Genomic DNA, 20527 nt, shown 5'->3' with positions numbered 1-20527 from the left:
CTGGTCTACAGGCTATTACGAAGGCTGGTTCAACAGACATTTTTAAACCAAGCCCTCCGTAGACTACCCTGACCCTGGTCTAAGGGCTATTACGAAGGCTGGTTCAACAGACATTTTTAAACCAAGCCCTCCGTAGACTACCCTGACCCTGGTCTATAGGCTATTACGATGGCTGGTTCAACAGACATTTTTAAACCAAGCCCTCCGTAGACTACCCTGACCCTGGTCTAAGGGCTATTACGAAGGCTGGTTCAACAGACATTATTAAACGAAGCCCTCCGTAGACTACCCTGACCCTGGTCTACAGGCTATTACGAAGGCTGGTTCAACAGACATTTTTAAACCAAGCCCTCCGTAGACTACCCTGACCCTGGTCTACAGGCTATTACGAAGGCTGGTTCAACAGACATTTTTAAACCAAGCCCTCCGTAGACTACCCTGACCCTGGTCTATAGGCTATTACGATGGCTGGTTCAACAGACATTTTTAAACCAAGCCCTCCGTAGACTACCCCGACACTGGTCTACAGGCTATTACGAAGGCTGGTTCAACAGACATTTTTAAACCAAGCCCTCAGTAGACTACCCTGACCCTGGTCTACAGGCTATTACGAAGGCTGGTTCAACAGACATTTTTAAACCAAGCCCTCCGTAGACTACCCTGACCCTGGTCTACAGGCTATTACGAAGGCTGGTTCAACAGAAATTTTTAAACCAAGCCCTCCGTAGACTACCCTGACCCTGGTCTACAGGCTATTACGAAGGCTGGTTCAACAGACATTTTTAAACCAAGCCCTCCGTAGACTACCCTGACCCTGGTCTACAGGCTATTACGAAGGCTGGTTCAACAGACATTTTTAAACCAAGCCCTCCATAGACTACCTTGACCCTGGTCTAAGGGCTATTACGAAGGCTGGTTCAACAGACATTTTTAAACCAAGCCCTCCGTAGACTACCCTGACCCTGGTCTACAGGCGATTACGAAGGCTGGTTCAACAGACATTTTTAAACCAAGCCCTCCGTAGACTACCCTGACCCTGGTCTAAGGGCTATTACGAAGGCTGGTTCAACAGACATTATTAAACGAAGCCCTCCGTAGACTACCCTGACCCTGGTCTACAGGCTATTACGAAGGCTGGTTCAACAGACATTTTTAAACCAAGCCCTCCGTAGACTACCCTGACCCTTGTCTACAGGCTATTACGAAGGCTGGTTCAACAGACATTTTTAAACCAAGCCCTCCGTAGACTACCCTGACCCTGGTCTACAGGCTATTACGAAGGCTGGTTCAACAGACATTTTTAAACCAAGCCCTCCGTAGACTACCCTGACCCTGGTCTACAGGCTATTACGAAGGCTGGTTCAACAGACATTTTTAAACCAAGCCCTCCGTAGACTACCCTGACCCTGGTCTATAGGCTATTACGATGGCTGGTTCAACAGACATTTTTAAACCAAGCCCTCCGTAGACTACCCCGACCCTGGTCTACAGGCTATTACGAAGGCTGGTTCAACAGACATTTTTAAACCAAGCCCTCAGTAGACTACCCTGACCCTGGTCTACAGGCTATTACGAAGGCTGGTTCAACAGACATTTTTAAACCAAGCCCTCCGTAGACTACCCTGACCCTGGTCTACAGGCTATTACGAAGGCTGGTTCAACAGAAATTTTTAAACCAAGCCCTCCGTAGACTACCCTGACCCTGGTCTACAGGCTATTACGAAGGCTGGTTCAACAGACATTTTTAAACCAAGCCCTCCGTAGACTACCCTGACCCTGGTCTACAGGCTATTACGAAGGCTGGTTCAACAGACATTTTTAAACCAAGCCCTCCGTAGACTACCCTGACCCTGGTCTACAGGCTATTACGAAGGCTGGTTCAACAGACATTTTTAAACCAAGCCCTCCGTAGACTACCCTGACCCTGGTCTACAGGCTATTACGAAGGCTGGTTCAACAGACATTTTTAAACCAAGCCCTCCGTAGACTACCCTGACCCTGGTCTACAGGCTATTATGAAGGCTGGTTCAACAGACATTTTTAAACCAAGCCCTCCGTAGACTACCCTGACCCTGGTCTACAGGCTATTACGAAGGCTGGTTCAACAGACATTTTTAAACCAAGCCCTCCGTAGACTACCCTGACCCTGGTCTACAGGCTATTACGAAGGCTGGTTCAACAGACATTTTTAAACCAAGCCCTCCGTAGACTACCCTGACCCTGGTCTACAGGCTATTACGAAGGCTGGTTCAACAGACATTTTTAAACCAAGCCCTCCATAGACTACCTTGACCCTGGTCTAAGGGCTATTACGAAGGCTGGTTCAACAGACATTTTTAAACCAAGCCCTCCGTAGACTACCCTGACCCTGGTCTACAGGCGATTACGAAGGCTGGTTCAACAGACATTTTTAAACCAAGCCCTCCGTAGACTACCCTGACCCTGGTCTAAGGGCTATTACGAAGGCTGGTTCAACAGACATTATTAAACGAAGCCCTCCGTAGACTACCCTGACCCTGGTCTACAGGCTATTACGAAGGCTGGTTCAACAGACATTTTTAAACCAAGCCCTCCGTAGACTACCCTGACCCTGGTCTACAGGCTATTACGAAGGCTGGTTCAACAGACATTTTTAAACCAAGCCCTCCGTAGACTACCCTGACCCTGGTCTACAGGCTATTACGAAGGCTGGTTCAACAGACATTTTTAAACCAAGCCCTCTGTAGACTACCCTGACCCTGGTCTACAGGCTATTACGAAGGCTGGTTCAACAGACATTTTTAAACCAAGCACTCCGTAGACTACCCTGACCCTGGTCTACAGGCTATTACGAAGGCTGGTTCAGCGGAAATGTTTAAACTAAGCCCTCCGTAGACTACCCTGACCCTGGTCTACAGGCGATTACGAAGGCTGGTTCAACAGACATTTTTAAACCAAGCCCTCCGTAGACTACCCTGACCCTGGTCTAAGGGCTATTACGAAGGCTGGTTCAACAGACATTATTAAACGAAGCCCTCCGTAGACTACCCTGACCCTGGTCTACAGGCTATTACGAAGGCTGGTTCAACAGACATTTTTAAACCAAGCCCTCCGTAGACTACCCTGACCCTGGTCTACAGGCTATTACGAAGGCTGGTTCAACAGACATTTTTAAACCAAGCCCTCCGTAGACTACCCTGACCCTGGTCTACAGGCTATTACGAAGGCTGGTTCAACAGACATTTTTAAACCAAGCCCTCTGTAGACTACCCTGACCCTGGTCTACAGGCTATTACGAAGGCTGGTTCAACAGACATTTTTAAACCAAGCCCTCCGTAGACTACCCTGACCCTGGTCTACAGGCTATTACGAAGGCTGGTTCAACGGAAATGTTTAAACTAAGCCCTCCGTAGACTACCCTGACCCTGGTCTACAGGCGATTACGAAGGCTGGTTCAACAGACATTTTTAAACCAAGCCCTCCGTAGACTACCCTGACCCTGGTCTATAGGCTATTACGAAGGCTGGGTCAACAGACATTTTTAAACCAAGCCCTCCGTAGACTACCCTGACCCTGGTCTAAGGGCTATTACGAAGGCTGGTTCAACAGACATTTTTAAACCAAGCCCTCCGTAGACTACCCTGACCCTGGTCTACAGGCTATTACGAAGGCTGGTTCAACAGACATTTTTAAACCAAGCCCTCCGTAGACTACCCTGACCCTGGTCTACAGGCTATTACGAAGGCTGGTTCAACAGACATTTTTAAACCAAGCCCTCTGTAGACTACCCTGACCCTGGTCTACAGGCTATTACGAAGGCTGGTTCAACAGACATTTTTAAACCAAGCCCTCCGTAGACTACCCTGACCCTGGTCTACAGGCTATTACGAAGGCTGGTTCAACGGAAATGTTTAAACTAAGCCCTCCGTAGACTACCCTGACCCTGGTCTACAGGCGATTACGAAGGCTGGTTCAACAGACATTTTTAAACCAAGCCCTCCGTAGACTACCCTGACCCTGGTCTATAGGCTATTACGAAGGCTGGGTCAACAGACATTTTTAAACCAAGCCCTCCGTAGACTACCCTGACCCTGGTCTAAGGGCTATTACGAAGGCTGGTTCAGCGGAAATGTTTAAACTAAGCCCTCCGTAGACTACCCTGACCCTGGTCTACAGGCGATTACGAAGGCTGGTTCAACAGACATTTTTAAACCAAGCCCTCCGTAGACTACCCTGACCCTGGTCTAAGGGCTATTACGAAGGCTGGTTCAACAGACATTATTAAACGAAGCCCTCCGTAGACTACCCTGACCCTGGTCTACAGGCTATTACGAAGGCTGGTTCAACAGACATTTTTAAACCAAGCCCTCCGTAGACTACCCCGACCCTGGTCTACAGGCTATTACGAAGGCTGGTTCAACAGTGATTTTTAAACCAAGCCCTCGGTAGACTACCCTGACCCTGGTCTACAGGCTATTACGAAGGCTGGTTCAACAGAAATTTTTAAACCAAGCCCTCCGTAGACTACCCTGACCCTGGTCTACAGGCTATTACGAAGGCTGGTTCAACAGACATTTTTAAACCAAGCCCTCCGTAGACTACCCTGACCCTGGTCTACAGGCTATTACGAAGGCTGGTTCAACAGACATTTTTAAACCAAGCCCTCCGTAGATTACCCTGACCCTGGTCTACAGGCTATTACGAAGGCTGGTTCAACAGACATTTTTAAACCAAGCCCTCCGTAGACTACCCTGACCCTGGTCTATAGGCTATTACGAAGGCTGGGTCAACAGACATTTTTAAACCAAGCCCTCCGTAGACTACCCTGACCCTGGTCTAAGGGCTATTACGAAGGCTGGTTCAACAGACATTTTTAAACCAAGCCCTCCGTAGACTACCCTGACCCTGGTCTATAGGCTATTACGATGGCTGGTTCAACAGACATTTTTAAACCAAGCCCTCCGTAGACTACCCCGACCCTGGTCTACAGGCTATTACGAAGGCTGGTTCAACAGACATTTTTAAACCAAGCCCTCGGTAGACTACCCTGACCCTGGTCTACAGGCTATTACGAAGGCTGGTTCAACAGAAATTTTTAAACCAAGCCCTCCGTAGACTACCCTGACCCTGGTCTACAGGCTATTACGAAGGCTGGTTCAACAGACATTTTTAAACCAAGCCCTCCGTAGACTACCCTGACCCTGGTCTACAGGCTATTACGAAGGCTGGTTCAACAGACATTTTTAAACCAAGCCCTCCGTAGATTACCCTGACCCTGGTCTACAGGCTATTACGAAGGCTGGTTCAACAGACATTTTTAAACCAAGCCCTCCGTAGACTACCCTGACCCTGGTCTACAGGCGATTACGAAGGCTGGTTCAACAGACATTTTTAAACCAAGCCCTCCGTAGACTACCCCGACCCTGGTCTACAGGCTATTACGAAGGCTGGTTCAACAGACATTTTTAAACCAAGCCCTCGGTAGACTACCCTGACCCTGGTCTACAGGCTATTACGAAGGCTGGTTCAACAGAAATTTTTAAACCAAGCCCTCCGTAGACTACCCTGACCCTGGTCTACAGGCTATTACGAAGGCTGGTTCAACAGACATTTTTAAACCAAGCCCTCCGTAGACTACCCTGACCCTGGTCTACAGGCTATTACGAAGGCTGGTTCAACAGACATTTTTAAACCAAGCCCTCCGTAGACTACCCTGACCCTGGTCTATAGGCTATTACGAAGGCTGGGTCAACAGACATTTTTAAACCAAGCCCTCCGTAGACTACCCTGACCCTGGTCTAAGGGCTATTACGAAGGCTGGTTCAACAGACATTTTTAAACCAAGCCCTCCGTAGACTACCCTGACCCTGGTCTATAGGCTATTACGATGGCTGGTTCAACAGACATTTTTAAACCAAGCCCTCCGTAGACTACCCCGACCCTGGTCTACAGGCTATTACGAAGGCTGGTTCAACATTGATTTTTAAACCAAGCCCTCGGTAGACTACCCTGACCCTGGTCTACAGGCTATTACGAAGGCTGGTTCAACAGAAATTTTTAAACCAAGCCCTCCGTAGACTACCCTGACCCTGGTCTACAGGCTATTACGAAGGCTGGTTCAACAGACATTTTTAAACCAAGCCCTCCGTAGACTACCCTGACCCTGGTCTACAGGCTATTACGAAGGCTGGTTCAACAGACATTTTTAAACCAAGCCCTCCATAGATTACCCTGACCCTGGTCTACAGGCTATTACGAAGGCTGGTTCAACAGACATTTTTAAACCAAGCCCTCCGTAGACTACCCTGACCCTGGTCTACAGGCGATTACGAAGGCTGGTTCAACAGACATTTTTAAACCAAGCCCTCCGTAGACTACCCTGACCCTGGTCTAAGGGCTATTACGAAGGCTGGTTCAACAGACATTATTAAACAAAGCCCTCCGTAGACTACCCTGACCCTGGTCTACAGGCTATTACGAAGGCTGGTTCAACAGACATTTTTAAACCAAGCCCTCCGTAGACTACCCTGACCCTGGTCTACAGGCTATTACGAAGGCTGGTTCAACAGACATTTTTAAACCAAGCCCTCCGTAGACTACCCTGACCCTGGTCTACAGGCTATTACGAAGGCTGGTTCAACGGAAATGTTTAAACTAAGCCCTCCGTAGACTACCCTGACCCTGGTCTACAGGCGATTACGAAGGCTGGTTCAACAGACATTTTTAAACCAAGCCCTCCGTAGACTACCCTGACCCTGGTCTATAGGCTATTACGAAGGCTGGGTCAACAGACATTTTTAAACCAAGCCCTCCGTAGACTACCCTGACCCTGGTCTAAGGGCTATTACGAAGGCTGGTTCAACAGACATTTTTAAACCAAGCCCTCCGTAGACTACCCTGACCCTGGTCTATAGGCTATTACGATGGCTGGTTCAACAGACATTTTTAAACCAAGCCCTCCGTAGACTACCCCGACCCTGGTCTACAGGCTATTACGAAGGCTGGTTCAACAGACATTTTTAAACCAAGCCCTCGGTAGACTACCCTGACCCTGGTCTACAGGCTATTACGAAGGCTGGTTCAACAGAAATTTTTAAACCAAGCCCTCCGTAGACTACCCTGACCCTGGTCTACAGGCTATTACGAAGGCTGGTTCAACAGACATTTTTAAACCAAGCCCTCCGTAGACTACCCTGACCCTGGTCTACAGGCTATTACGAAGGCTGGTTCAACAGACATTTTTAAACCAAGCCCTCCGTAGATTACCCTGACCCTGGTCTACAGGAAATTACGAAGGCTGGTTCAACAGACATTTTTAAACCAAGCCCTCCGTAGACTACCCTGACCCTGGTCTACAGGCGATTACGAAGGCTGGTTCAACAGACATTTTTAAACCAAGCCCTCCGTAGACTACCCTGACCCTGGTCTATAGGCTATTACGAAGGCTGGGTCAACAGACATTTTTAAACCAAGCCCTCCGTAGACTACCCTGACCCTGGTCTAAGGGCTATTACGAAGGCTGGTTCAACAGACATTTTTAAACCAAGCCCTCCGTAGACTACCCTGACCCTGGTCTATAGGCTATTACGATGGCTGGTTCAACAGACATTTTTAAACCAAGCCCTCCGTAGACTACCCCGACCCTGGTCTACAGGCTATTACGAAGGCTGGTTCAACAGACATTTTTAAACCAAGCCCTCGGTAGACTACCCTGACCCTGGTCTACAGGCTATTACGAAGGCTGGTTCAACAGAAATTTTTAAACCAAGCCCTCCGTAGACTACCCTGACCCTGGTCTACAGGCTATTACGAAGGCTGGTTCAACAGACATTTTTAAACCAAGCCCTCCGTAGACTACCCTGACCCTGGTCTACAGGCTATTACGAAGGCTGGTTCAACAGACATTTTTAAACCAAGCCCTCCGTAGATTACCCTGACCCTGGTCTACAGGCTATTACGAAGGCTGGTTCAACAGACATTTTTAAACCAAGCCCTCCGTAGACTACCCTGACCCTGGTCTACAGGCGATTACGAAGGCTGGTTCAACAGACATTTTTAAACCAAGCCCTCCGTAGACTACCCTGACCCTGGTCTAAGGGCTATTACGAAGGCTGGTTCAACAGACATTATTAAACGAAGCCCTCCGTAGACTACCCTGACCCTGGTCTACAGGCTATTACGAAGGCTGGTTCAACAGACATTTTTAAACCAAGCCCTCCGTAGACTACCCTGACCCTGGTCTACAGGCTATTACGAAGGCTGGTTCAACAGACATTTTTAAACCAAGCCCTCCGTAGACTACCCTGACCCTGGTCTACAGGCTATTACGAAGGCTGGTTCAACAGACATTTTTAAACCAAGCCCTCTGTAGATTACCCTGACCCTGGTCTACAGGCTATTACGAAGGCTGGTTCAACAGACATTTTTAAACCAAGCCCTCCGTAGACTACCCTGACCCTGGTCTACAGGCTATTACGAAGGCTGGTTCAACAGACATTTTTAAACCAAGCCCTCCGTAGACTACCCTGACCCTGGTCTAAGGGCTATTACGAAGGCTGGTTCAACAGACATTATTAAACCAAGCCCTCCGTAGACTACCCTGACCCTGGTCTATAGGCTATTACGAAGGCTGGGTCAACAGACATTTTTAAACCAAGCCCTCCGTAGACTACCCTGACCCTGGTCTAAGGGCTATTACGAAGGCTGGTTCAACAGACATTTTTAAACCAAGCCCTCCGTAGACTACCCTGACCCTGGTCTATAGGCTATTACGATGGCTGGTTCAACAGACATTTTTAAACCAAGCCCTCCGTAGACTACCCCGACCCTGGTCTACAGGCTATTACGAAGGCTGGTTCAACAGACATTTTTAAACCAAGCCCTCGGTAGACTACCCTGACCCTGGTCTACAGGCTATTACGAAGGCTGGTTCAACAGAAATCAGAAATGTTTAAACCAAGCGCTCCGTAGACTACCCTGACCCTGGTCTACAGGCTATTACGAAGGCTGGTTCAACAGACATTTTTAAACCAAGCCCTCCGTAGACTACCCTGACCCTGGTCTACAGGCTATTACGAAGGCTGGTTCAACAGACATTTTTAAACCAAGCCCTCCGTAGACTACCCTGACCCTGGTCTACAGGCTATTACGAAGGCTGGTTCAACAGACATTTTTAAACCAAGCCCTCCGTAGACTACCCTGACCCTGGTCTACAGGCTATTACGAAGGCTGGTTCAACAGACATTTTTAAACCAAGCCCTCCGTAGATTACCCTGACCCTGGTCTACAGGCTATTACGAAGGCTGGTTCAACAGACATTTTTAAACCAAGCCCTCCGTAGACTACCCTGACCCTGGTCTATAGGCTATTACGATGGCTGGTTCAACAGACATTTTTAAACCAAGCCCTCCGTAGACTACCCTGACCCTGGTCTACAGGCGATTACAAAGGCTGGTTCAACAGACATTTTTAAACCAAGCCCTCCGTAGACTACCCTGACCCTGGTCTATAGGCTATTACGAAGGCTGGTTCAACGGACATTTTTAAACCAAGCCCTCCGTAGACTACCCTGACCCTGGTCTAAGGGCTATTACGATGGCTGGTTCAACAGACATTTTTAAACCAAGCCCTCCGTAGACTACCCCGACCCTGGTCTACAGGCGATTACGAAGGCTGGTTCAACAGACATTTTTAAACCAAGCCCTCCGTAGACTACCCTGACCCTGGTCTATGGGCTATTACGAAGGCTGGTTCAACAGACATTTTTAAACCAAGCCCTCCGTAGACTACCCTGACCCTGGTCTATAGGCTATTACGATGGCTGGTTCAACAGACATTTTTAAACCAAGCCCTCCGTAGACTACCCCGACCCTGGTCTACAGGCGATTACGAAGGCTGGTTCAACAGACATTTTTAAACCAAGCCCTCCGTAGACTACCCTGACCCTGGTCTATAGGCTATTACGAAGGCTGGTTCAACAGACATTTTTAAACCAAGCCCTCCGTAGACTACCCTGACCCTGGTCTACAGGCTATTACGATGGCTGGTTCAACAGACATTTTTAAACCAAGCCCTCCGTAGACTACCCCGACCCTGGTCTACAGGCGATTACGAAGGCTGGTTCAACAGACATTTTTAAACCAAGCCCTCCGTAGACTACCCTGACCCTGGTCTATGGGCTATTACGAAGGCTGGTTCAACAGACATTTTTAAACCAAGCCCTCCGTAGACTACCCTGACCCTGGTCTATAGGCTATTACGATGGCTGGTTCAACAGACATTTTTAAACCAAGCCCTCCGTAGACTACCCCGACCCTGGTCTACAGGCGATTACGAAGGCTGGTTCAACAGACATTTTTAAACCAAGCCCTCCGTAGACTACCCTGACCCTGGTCTATAGGCTATTACGAAGGCTGGTTCAACAGACATTTTTAAACCAAGCCCTCCGTAGACTACCCTGACCCTGGTCTAAGGGCTATTACGATGGCTGGTTCAACAGACATTTTTAAACCAAGCCCTCCGTAGACTACCCCGACCCTGGTCTACAGGCGATTACGAAGGCTGGTTCAACAGACATTTTTAAACCAAGCCCTCCGTAGACTACCCTGACCCTGGTCTACAGGCTATTACGAAGGCTTGTTCAACAGACATTTTTAAACCAAGCCCTCCGTAGACTACCCTGACCCTGGTCTAAGGGCTATTACGATGGCTGGTTCAACAGACATTTTTAAACCAAGCCCTCCGTAGACTACCCCGACCCTGGTCTACAGGCTATTACGAAGGCTGGTTCAACAGACATTTTTAAACCAAGCCCTCCGTAGACTACCCCGACCCTGGTCTACAGGCTATTACGAAGGCTGGTTCAACATACATTTTTAAACCAAGCCCTCCGTAGACTACCCCGTCCCTGGTCTACAGGCTATTACGAAGGCTGGTTCAACAGACATTTTTAAACCAAGCCCTCCGTAGACTACCCTGACCCTGGTCTACAGGCTATTACGAAGGCTGGTTCAACAGACATTTTTAAACCAAGCCCTCCGTAGACTACCCTGACCCTGGTCTACAGGCTATTACGAAGGCTGGTTCAACAGACATTTTTAAACCAAGCCCTCCGTAGACTACCCTGACCCTGGTCTACAGGCGATTACGAAGGCTGGTTCAACAGACATTTTTAAACCAAGCCCTCCGTAGACTACCCTGACCCTGGTCTACAGGCTATTACGAAGGCTGGTTCAACAGACATTTTTAAACCAAGCCCTCCGTAGACTACCCTGACCCTGGTCTACAGGCTATTACGAAGGCTGGTTCAACAGACATTTTTAAACCAAGCCCTCCGTAGACTACCCTGACCCTGGTCTACAGGCTATTACGATGGCTGGTTCAACAGACATTTTTAAACCAAGCCCTCCGTACACTACCCTGACCCTGGTCAACAGGCTATTACGAAGGCTGGTTCAACAGACATTTTTAACAACAGCAAAGTTTCCTTTTTCATCCTGTTGATTTTACGATATCATGCATCCGACCCGAACCTATATACAATATACTCTTGTTGTTGTTTACGAAAAACAAGTTATTTTGGGGGGGTTTTGATTTGAAAAAGCAAACTTATATGAATGATTCACCGTCCTGGCTCGTGGTCCAGCTTGCATGCAGTGCAATTTAGCAGCCATCTGCAATCTCTGGAGAAGTATGAATGCCATCTGTAAAGGGGTTCCACTATGTTTATAAAGCATTATATTTGGGAGCAGTATAACAGTGAGCGGACATTCTCTTTATTTTGGATATTTGTCCAGCTTCTGTGAAAAGTTTTCATAAGTTTTCATTCACTGTGCAACTATGGTACCTCTATCTGTATTCATCCTGTTTAAAATAAGCTGCTGTTTTGTTTTGATTCAAATTTGATTTGAATGATTCACTCTCTTTTTAAGCCTTATCAATAGTGAATTTATTACTTGCTTTTTGACAACATTTGGCATGTCCATGGCTCAGACATGGCAGACATAATGCAATTTACAGTAGGCCTGGCTCCTAATGTATGTCAGGGCGAATGCTGTGTTTAACAATATATTTAGATATTGAATCCATGCAATTAGGCTTCTTACAATGCCGTGTGTTTTTATCAAAAACGACTGATTTTAGCACCCAATGAATAGCCCGCAAGTACACACAGCATTGTTCTGTGTGATTGTGAGCTATTCTTTGGGTGCTGAAATACATTGTTTTTTTAATAAAAACTTAATTTTATGTGACGTCAGAGCTGCAGTCCGCCCACACTTGTCGCTGCTCAACTCCATTGTAAAACATGGAGTTGAGTTTAGCCAGTAAGTTAAAATAGAGCTCTAGATTGAATACTGACAGGCATCATCATTCTGCTAATTCTGACCCAATCTGTTGAATCTGCAATCTATTGGGCACTTCTATGAAGAGCCAGACTTGCTTGAAGACAAATAACAGTTATTTATGTGGTCCTGGGTTGAGTGGTCTAAAGAACAGACAGTAGTAAAGATAACACACCCAGATAGGCTAGAGAGTAAACCAGGATAGGACAAGGACCAGACCATGTTAGGAGGAAGGACAGCCAGACCTCAGAAAGAACAGAGCTTACTAGAGGAGACAACATCAGAAGAAAAAGCTGAGAAACACAGCATGTAGCAGCACGGGGGGTTGGCTAAAGGGATTTACGCTTGTGGGGGTCAGAGGTGAGGAGGGGTTGGTCAGAGGTGAGGAGGGGTTGGTCAGATGTGAGGAGGGGTTGGTCAGAGGTGAGGAGGGGTTGGTCAGAGGTGAGGAGGGGTTGGTCAGAGGTGAGGAGGGGTTGGTCAGATGTGAGGAGGGGTTGGTCAGAGGTGAGAAGGGGTTGGTCAGAGGTGAGGAGGGGTTGGTCAGAGGTGAGAAGGGGTTGGTCAGAGGTGAGGAGGGGTTGGTCAGAGGTGAGGAGGGGTTGGTCAGAGGTGAGGAGGGGTTGGTCAGAGGTGAGAAGGGGTTGGTCAGAGGTGAGGAGGGGTTGGTCAGAGGTGAGGAGGGGTTGGTCAGAGGTGAGGAGGGTTGGTCAGAGGTGAGGAGGGGTTGGTCAGAGGTGAGGAGGGGTTGGTCAGAGGTGAGGAGGGGTTGGTCAGAGGTGAGGAGGGGTTGGTCAGAGGTGAGAAGGGGTTGGTCAGAGGTGAGGAAGGGTTGGTCAGAGGTGAGGAGGGGTTGGTCAGAGGTGAGGAGGGGTTGGTCAGAGGTGAGGAGGGGTTGGTCAGAGGTGAGGAGGGGTTGGTCAGAGGTGAGGAGGGGTTGGTCAGAGGTGAGGAGGGGTTGGTCAGAGGTGAGGAGGGGTTGGTCAGAGGTGAGGAGGGTTGGTCAGAGGTGAGGAGGGGTTGGTCAGAGGTGAGGAGGGGTTGGTCAGAGGTGAGGAGGGGTTGGTCAGAGGTGAGGAGGGGTTGGTCAGAGGTGAGAAGGGGTTGGTCAGAGGTGAGGAAGGGTTGGTCAGAGGTGAGGAGGGGTTGGTCAGAGGTGAGGAGGGGTTGGTCAGAGGTGAGGAGGGGTTGGTCAGAGGTGAGGAGGGGTTGGTCAGAGGTGAGGAGGGGTTGGTCAGAGGTGAGGAGGGGTTGGTCAGAGGTGAGGAGGGGTTGGTCAGAGGTGAGGAGGGGTTGGTCAGAGGTGAGGAGGGGTTGGTCAGAGGTGAGGAGGGGTTGGTCAGAGGTGAGGAGGGGTTGGAGTTAAGATGAGAGATTAAGCTGGGGCCTGTGTGAAAGGTTAAAGACATCCTCCAGTGATTTTTGAAGTTTTCCTGTTGAAAAGCGAAATCCCAAGTATAAATACAGTAATATAGTTTCACTTTAATTTCAAGTTATATTAGTTGTATGTACAGGATACACATGGTATACATTGTCCAATGAAATGCTTACTTGCAGGTTTCTTCTCGACAATGCAACAACAATAATAAATAATAAAAGATAATAGAACTAAGTAAAAGGCTCAGTAGAATAGTATAAACATTTTAGCATAAGCAGGGGCGCAACTTTCACTGGGGACAATGAAAGCTGTATTTTTGTCTCCCCATTTTATAATTGGAATGTGATATAAAACGAGGCAACAGTGGTCTTTAGGACCATGCGGACGCCTCCAAGCTGTCGGGTAGGCTGTTTGGAATGTTTACCCATCTGGAATAAAAAAAAATATTTAATTATGCCCCCCCACACTTCTAAAACCAAAGTTGCGCCCCTGGGCATAAGTATAATACAGGAAGGCACAATTTATAGTTCAATATTTACGTATTTTAGGGAATGGGGGATTAGGGAACAAGTTTTTAATGTTGCAGTATTTAGCAATCATAATAAGAGTCTGGTATCAGCAGTTGTGTTTTTTGTGTAGCATGAAGATTCTGTGAGTATATGTGTGTGGATGTGTTTATGTCTGTGTGGGTGTGTGTGTATGTGTGTGGATGTGTTTATGTCTGTGTGGGTGTGTGTGGATGTGTTTATGTCTGTGTGGGTGTGTGTGGATCTGTGTGGGTGTGTTTATGTCTGTCTGTCTGTCTGTCTGTGTGTGTGTGTGTGTGTGTGTGTGTGTGTGTGTGTGTGTGTGTGTGTGTGTGTGTGTGTGTGTGTGTGTGTGTGTGTGTGTGTGTGTGTGTGTGTGTGTGTGTGTGTGTGTGTGTGTGTGTGTGTGAATGAGTGCATGTGTGTTAAGGTGCTAAGTACACACACTAAAGAGTCAAAAACAATGTTTGGAGCAGGGTTCATACAGGCTTCATACAGAAGCAGGCTTCATACAGTCACCTTTTCAAGTTGTTTATTAAAATACTTTTCATTCAAATCATATGGTTTAGTTTCAATACTTCCAAACCAAATAGTTGGTCCAGGTCGTCACCATAATAGACAGGTGTTGGCTAAAATGTTGATGATGATTTTAATGAATTAATTTAAGGAGCTGCAGTTTCTTTCTTCCAGTGAGAAAAGAGCAGTTGGAAAGGACATGGAGTGGTGAGCGATGAGCGGGATTTCCAACCACTCAACTCCGCTCACATACTCTGTATCCTGCCCAACTTCAATCTTTGGAGAAGGTCAAATGGAAGAGGTCAGATGTTCTCTCTGAACGAGGTTTGTATGCAATGAAGGTGCAGAGGCCTGTGAAATGCTGTCATGGGATCAGAGAGTTCAGCTGGAGTTGTCAGTCATGAAGTGGGATTAAAAGGTGAAGAAGGAGTGAAGAAATCCCCTTGTCTAACAGTTTGGTGAGAATGAAGAGCAGCAGTTGGGACCCTGGCCAAGTTCATCCTTAAAACTGAACACACCTTGATAAGGAAGTTATGGGGTCATCACAGGCACCCAGCTTTTGACCATGGCCACATTTACAGACACACACGCATAAATATATCACGTCATATGACTCCTCTCACCTAAAGTCATTGATTCTGACTCTTTTTAGATTTTTTGGGGGAATAACTACTGTTTTCCCATTAACTACTCCCCTGTTCCCAGAAGAGCCAGAGGGGCCTAGAAGCCTGGGGCTTGAGTTTCAGCACAGTGCATACTTGGGAGGGGAGGCAGGGTATGTGTGGCAGGACAGCCTAGTCTCATAGACTAGACGTAACATAGTAAATGTAAATCCGGGACACCAAATGACTGTGTTAGGTTTGGTATGTTTACATAAGACAAGGTTACTGAAGGCATAAACAAAAGTACGGTGATTGGTGGGTGTATAACCTGAACATTTAGCAACCCAACGGTTGCGTGGTCGAATCTCATCACAGACAACTTTAGCATTTTAGCTTATTAGCAACTACTTACTACTTTTTAGCTCATTTGTAACTACTTGGCATATTTGCTAACCCTTCCCCTAACTTTAACACTTTAATCTAACTCCTAAACCTAACCCAAACCTTAACCCTAACCCCTAGCCTAGCTAACGTTGGCAAATTCGTAACATATTGTACGAATTGCAATTCGTAACACACCATACTAATTGGAGAGTCCCAGATTTACATTTACTACGTTACTTCTACCCTTGAGTCCAGGTTGTGCAGGAAGGCCCCTTTGTTTCCTCCTCAGATGGTGGGGGAAGATCTGGATGAGAGATAAAGGGACAGGGGACAAGATGGGATGGCGTGGATGTGTGGACAGGGGGAAAGATGGATAGAGGAAGTTATTGACAGACAAGGGGGATGAGGGATATGTGATGATGACTATATAAACACAAACGTAAGCTTGAGTAAAGATTGGTTGTGGACACAAGACAGACTGGTTGACAGAGAGATGGATGGACATACTTATAGTTGAATAGATAAAACTAAATGTTGTAACGTCAGTCCCCAACTACCAAGAGGTGCTTTCCTTAGAGTCTGCCCAGAAGAAGATGTCTATGTGGAATGATTGTTATAAAGTAAGCAGACAGTTCTTAACAACCTCCACTATATACACAGACTCTCTCACACACCCACCTGTCTTTCTGCTCTGTCTCTCCCTAGGCCCCCACCACCCTGGCTCCACACTTGAGTGCACACAGGAATGTAAGGGGAATGACACAATCCTTTAAGTGCTGAAACCTGATTGGCCCAGTCTTTTATCTCTTCAACAACAGCCCTAATGGATAGGCATTCAGATAGGGGTTAAAGGTCATGCAGACAGACACTAGGAACCAGAGCTAGCTCACTACCCATTTATCTCTCACACACACCCATCTCTCACACACACCCACTCACACAGACACACACACCCATATGCATGCACACCGCCTGGGACTGCACATGTTGAAAATATCCAATTATAAAACCATTTCAAACTGGGACACTCCAACTCTTTTGTTTGCGAGGGGATTTAACAGCAGGACTGAATGGCATATTTCTACAGCAACCCCCAATAAACGTTGATTTGATTCGAAGTGTGGGTCTGGAGAGGGCATTTATTGTTTTACATTGGGGGAAGGGTCAGAGGTCAGTGGGCTTGGAGGGGTCATCTTCTCATTGTTTATTTGCAGCACATGAAAGCCTCTGTGACACACTTCCTCTGAAACAGCATAGTGGAGGGCACGGGAGGGCCATGGGACCTGGGACTGACTCAGCAACAACACAGATAACAGAAGCACGTACATTATCTTTAATGATTTGAAAAACCCAACACCCAGATTAAGATTATAGTCTGTGTGAGTAACTCAATAAATCAATCAAATGTATTTATAAAGTCTTTTTTAAATCAGCAGATGTGCTGTACAGAAACCCAGCCTAAAACACCAAACAGCAAGCAATGCAGATGTACAGTGCCTTGCGAAAGTATTCGGCCCCCTTGAACTTTGCAACCTTTTGCCACATTTCAGGCTTCAAACATAAAGATATAAAACTGTATTTTTTTGTGAAGAATCAACAACAAGTGGGACACAATCATGAAGTGGAACGACATTTATTGGATATTTCAAACTTTAACAACTCAAAAACTGAAAAATTGGGCGTGCAAAATTATTCAGCCCCTTTACTTTCAGTGCAGCAAACTCTCTCCAGAAGTTCAGTGAGGATCTCTGAATGATCCAATGTTGACCTAAATGACTAATGATGATAAATACAATCCACCTGTGTGTAATCAAGTCTCCGTATAAATGCACCTGCACTGTGATAGTCTCAGAGGTCCGTTAAAAGCGCAGAGAGCATCATGAAGAACAAGGAACACACCAGGCAGGTCCGAGATACTGTTGTGAAGCCGGATTTGGATACAAAAAGATTTCCCAAGCTTTAAACATCCCAAGGAGCACTGTGCAAGCGATAATATTGAAATGGAAGGAGTATCAGACCACTGCAAATCTACCAAGACCTGGCCGTCCCTCTAAACTTTCAGCTCATACAAGGAGAAGACTGATCAGAGATGCAGCCAAGAGGCCCATGATCACTCTGGATGAACTGCAGAGATCTACAGCTGAGGTGGGAGACTCTGTCCATAGGACAACAATCAGTCGTATATTGCACAAATCTGGCCTTTATGGAAGAGTGGCAAGAAGAAGAAGAAGAAGAAGCCATTTCTTAAAGATATCCATAAAAAGTGTTGTTTAAAGTTTGCCACAAGCCACCTGGGAGACACACCAAACATGTGGAAGAAGGTGCTCTGGTCAGATGAAACCAAAATGGAACTTTTTGGCAACAATGCAAAACGTTATGTTTGGCGTAAAAGCAACACAGCTGAACACAACATCCCCACTGTCAAACATGGTGGTGGCAGCATCATGGTTTGGACCTGCTTTTCTTCAGCAGGGACAGGGAAGATGGTTAAAATTGATGGGAAGATGGATGGAGCCAAATACAGGACCATTCTGGAAGAAAACCTGATGGAGTCTGCAAAAGACCTGAGACTGGGACGGAGATTTGTCTTCCAACAAGACAATGATCCAAAACATAAAGCAAAATCTACAATGGAATGGTTCAAAAATAAACATATCCAGGTGTTAGAATGGCCAAGTCAAAGTCCAGACCTGAATCCAATCGAGAATCTGTGGAAAGAACTGAAAACTGCTGTTCACAAATGCTCTCCATCCAACCTCACTGAGCTCGAGCTGTTTTGCAAGGAGGAATGGGAAAACATTTCAGTCTCTTGATGTGCAAAACTGATAGAGACATACCCCAGGCGACTTACAGCTGTAATCGCAGCAAAAGGTGGCGCTACAAAGTATTAACTTAAGGGGGCTGAATAATTTTGCACGCCCAATTTTTCAGTTTTTGATTTGTTAAAAAAGTTTGAAATACCCAGTAAATGTCGTTCCACTTCATGATTGTGTCCCACTTGTTGTTGATTCTTCACAAAAAAATACAGTTTTATATCTTTATGTTTGAAGCCTGAAATGTGGCAAAAGGTTTCAAAGTTCAAGGGGGCAAGGCACTGTAGAAGCACAGTGGCTAGGAAAAACTCCCTAGAAAACGAAGAAGAATCCTAGAGAGGAACCAGGCTCTGAGGGGTGGCCAGTCTCTTCTAGCTGTACTGGATAGAGAGGAACCAGGCTCTGAGGGGTGGCCAGTCCTCTTCTGTCTGTACTGGGTAGAGAGGAACCAGGCTCTGAGGGGTGGCCAGTCCTCTTCTGTCTGTACTGGGTAGAGAGGAACCAGGCTCTGAGGGGTGGCCAGTCCTCTTCTGTCTGTACTGGGTAGAGAGGAACCAGGCTCTGAGGGGTGGCCAGTCCTCTTCTGTCTGTACTGGGTAGAGAGGAACCAGGCTCTGAGGGGTGGCCAGTCCTCTTCTGTCTGTACTGGGTAGAGAGGAACCAGGCTCTGAGGGGTGGCCAGTCCTCTTCTGTCTGTACTGGGTAGAGAGGAACCAGGCTCTGAGGGGTGGCCAGTCCTCTTCTGTCTGTACTGGGTAGAGAGGAATCAGGCTCTGAGGGGGGGCCAGTCCTCTTCTGTCTGTACTGGGTAGAGAGGAACCAGGCTCTAAGGGGTGGCCAGTCCTCTTCTGTCTGTACTGGGTAGAGAGGAACCAGGCTCTGAGGGGTGGCCAGTCCTCTTCTGTCTGTACTGGGTAGAGAGGAATCAGGCTCTGAGGGGTGGCCAGTCCTCTTCTGTCTGTACTGGGTAGAGAGGAATCAGGCTCTGAGGGGTGGCCAGTCCTCTTCTGTCTGTACTGGGTAGAGAGGAACCAGGCTCTGAGGGGTGGCCAGTCCTCTTCTGTCTGTACTGGGTAGAGAGGAACCAGGCTCTGAGGGGTGGCCAGTCCTCTTCTGTCTGTACTGGGTAGAGAGGAACCAGGCTCTGAGGGGTGGCCAGTCCTCTTCTGTCTGTACTGTGTAGAGAGGAACCAGGCTCTGAGGGGTGGCCAGTCCTCTTCTGTCTGTACTGGGTAGAGAGGAACCAGGCTCTGAGGGGTGGCCAGTCCTGTTCTGTCTGTACTGGGTAGAGAGGAACCAGGCTATGAGGGGTGGCCAGTCCTCTTCTGGCTGTGCCGGGTGGAAATTATAAGAGTACATGGCCATTAAGGCCAGATTGTTCAGATATTCTTCAAGATGACCAGCAGGGTCAAATAATAATCACAGTGGTTGTAGAGGGTGCAACATGTCAGTGCCTCAAGAGTACATTTCAGTTGGCTTTTCAATGTAAAGCATTCAGAGGTCGAGACAGCAGGTGCGGTGGAGAGAGAGAGTCGAAAACAGCAGAAAACAGTCTGTGGTGAGCTCTCTGTGGGCTGCTCTGAGATGGGGCAGTGGACGTGCTGTTAACAGGGTTGTTCGTAGCAGAGTGAGAGCAGAGCACTACTCCAGAGGACTAAGGGCTGAGGAGCAGGGGGGAGAACACACAGGAGAGGGTCAGTGAACAGAGTCAAGGACAAGCTGAGAGGTCTCTGGGGTACGGGTTGTCCGTCTGAAGGAAGGAGCAGGAGAGAGAGGAATGTCCGTGAGGGAGTAAACTGAAATGGGTGAGGGTTGGGGGGAGGGGGGGGTGTAGGCTCAATTCCCAAACCACAACCCCCCTCCCCCTCCCTCACTGTGGAGGTCACAGTATCTGTGGGGAGGAATGTTTGAAACAAGAGCTGCCAAAGAAACGGATCACCTTAAAACGATTAGGAATATGGATGATATACTGAAGTTGGCTGTGTAT

The sequence above is a fragment of the Oncorhynchus mykiss genome, chromosome Y (genome assembly GCF_013265735.2).
Source record: "Oncorhynchus mykiss isolate Arlee chromosome Y, USDA_OmykA_1.1, whole genome shotgun sequence".
Taxonomy (NCBI): Eukaryota; Metazoa; Chordata; class Actinopteri; order Salmoniformes; family Salmonidae; genus Oncorhynchus; species Oncorhynchus mykiss.
The sequence above is the reverse complement of the archived record's forward strand: the minus strand, read 5'-3'. Positions refer to the sequence as shown.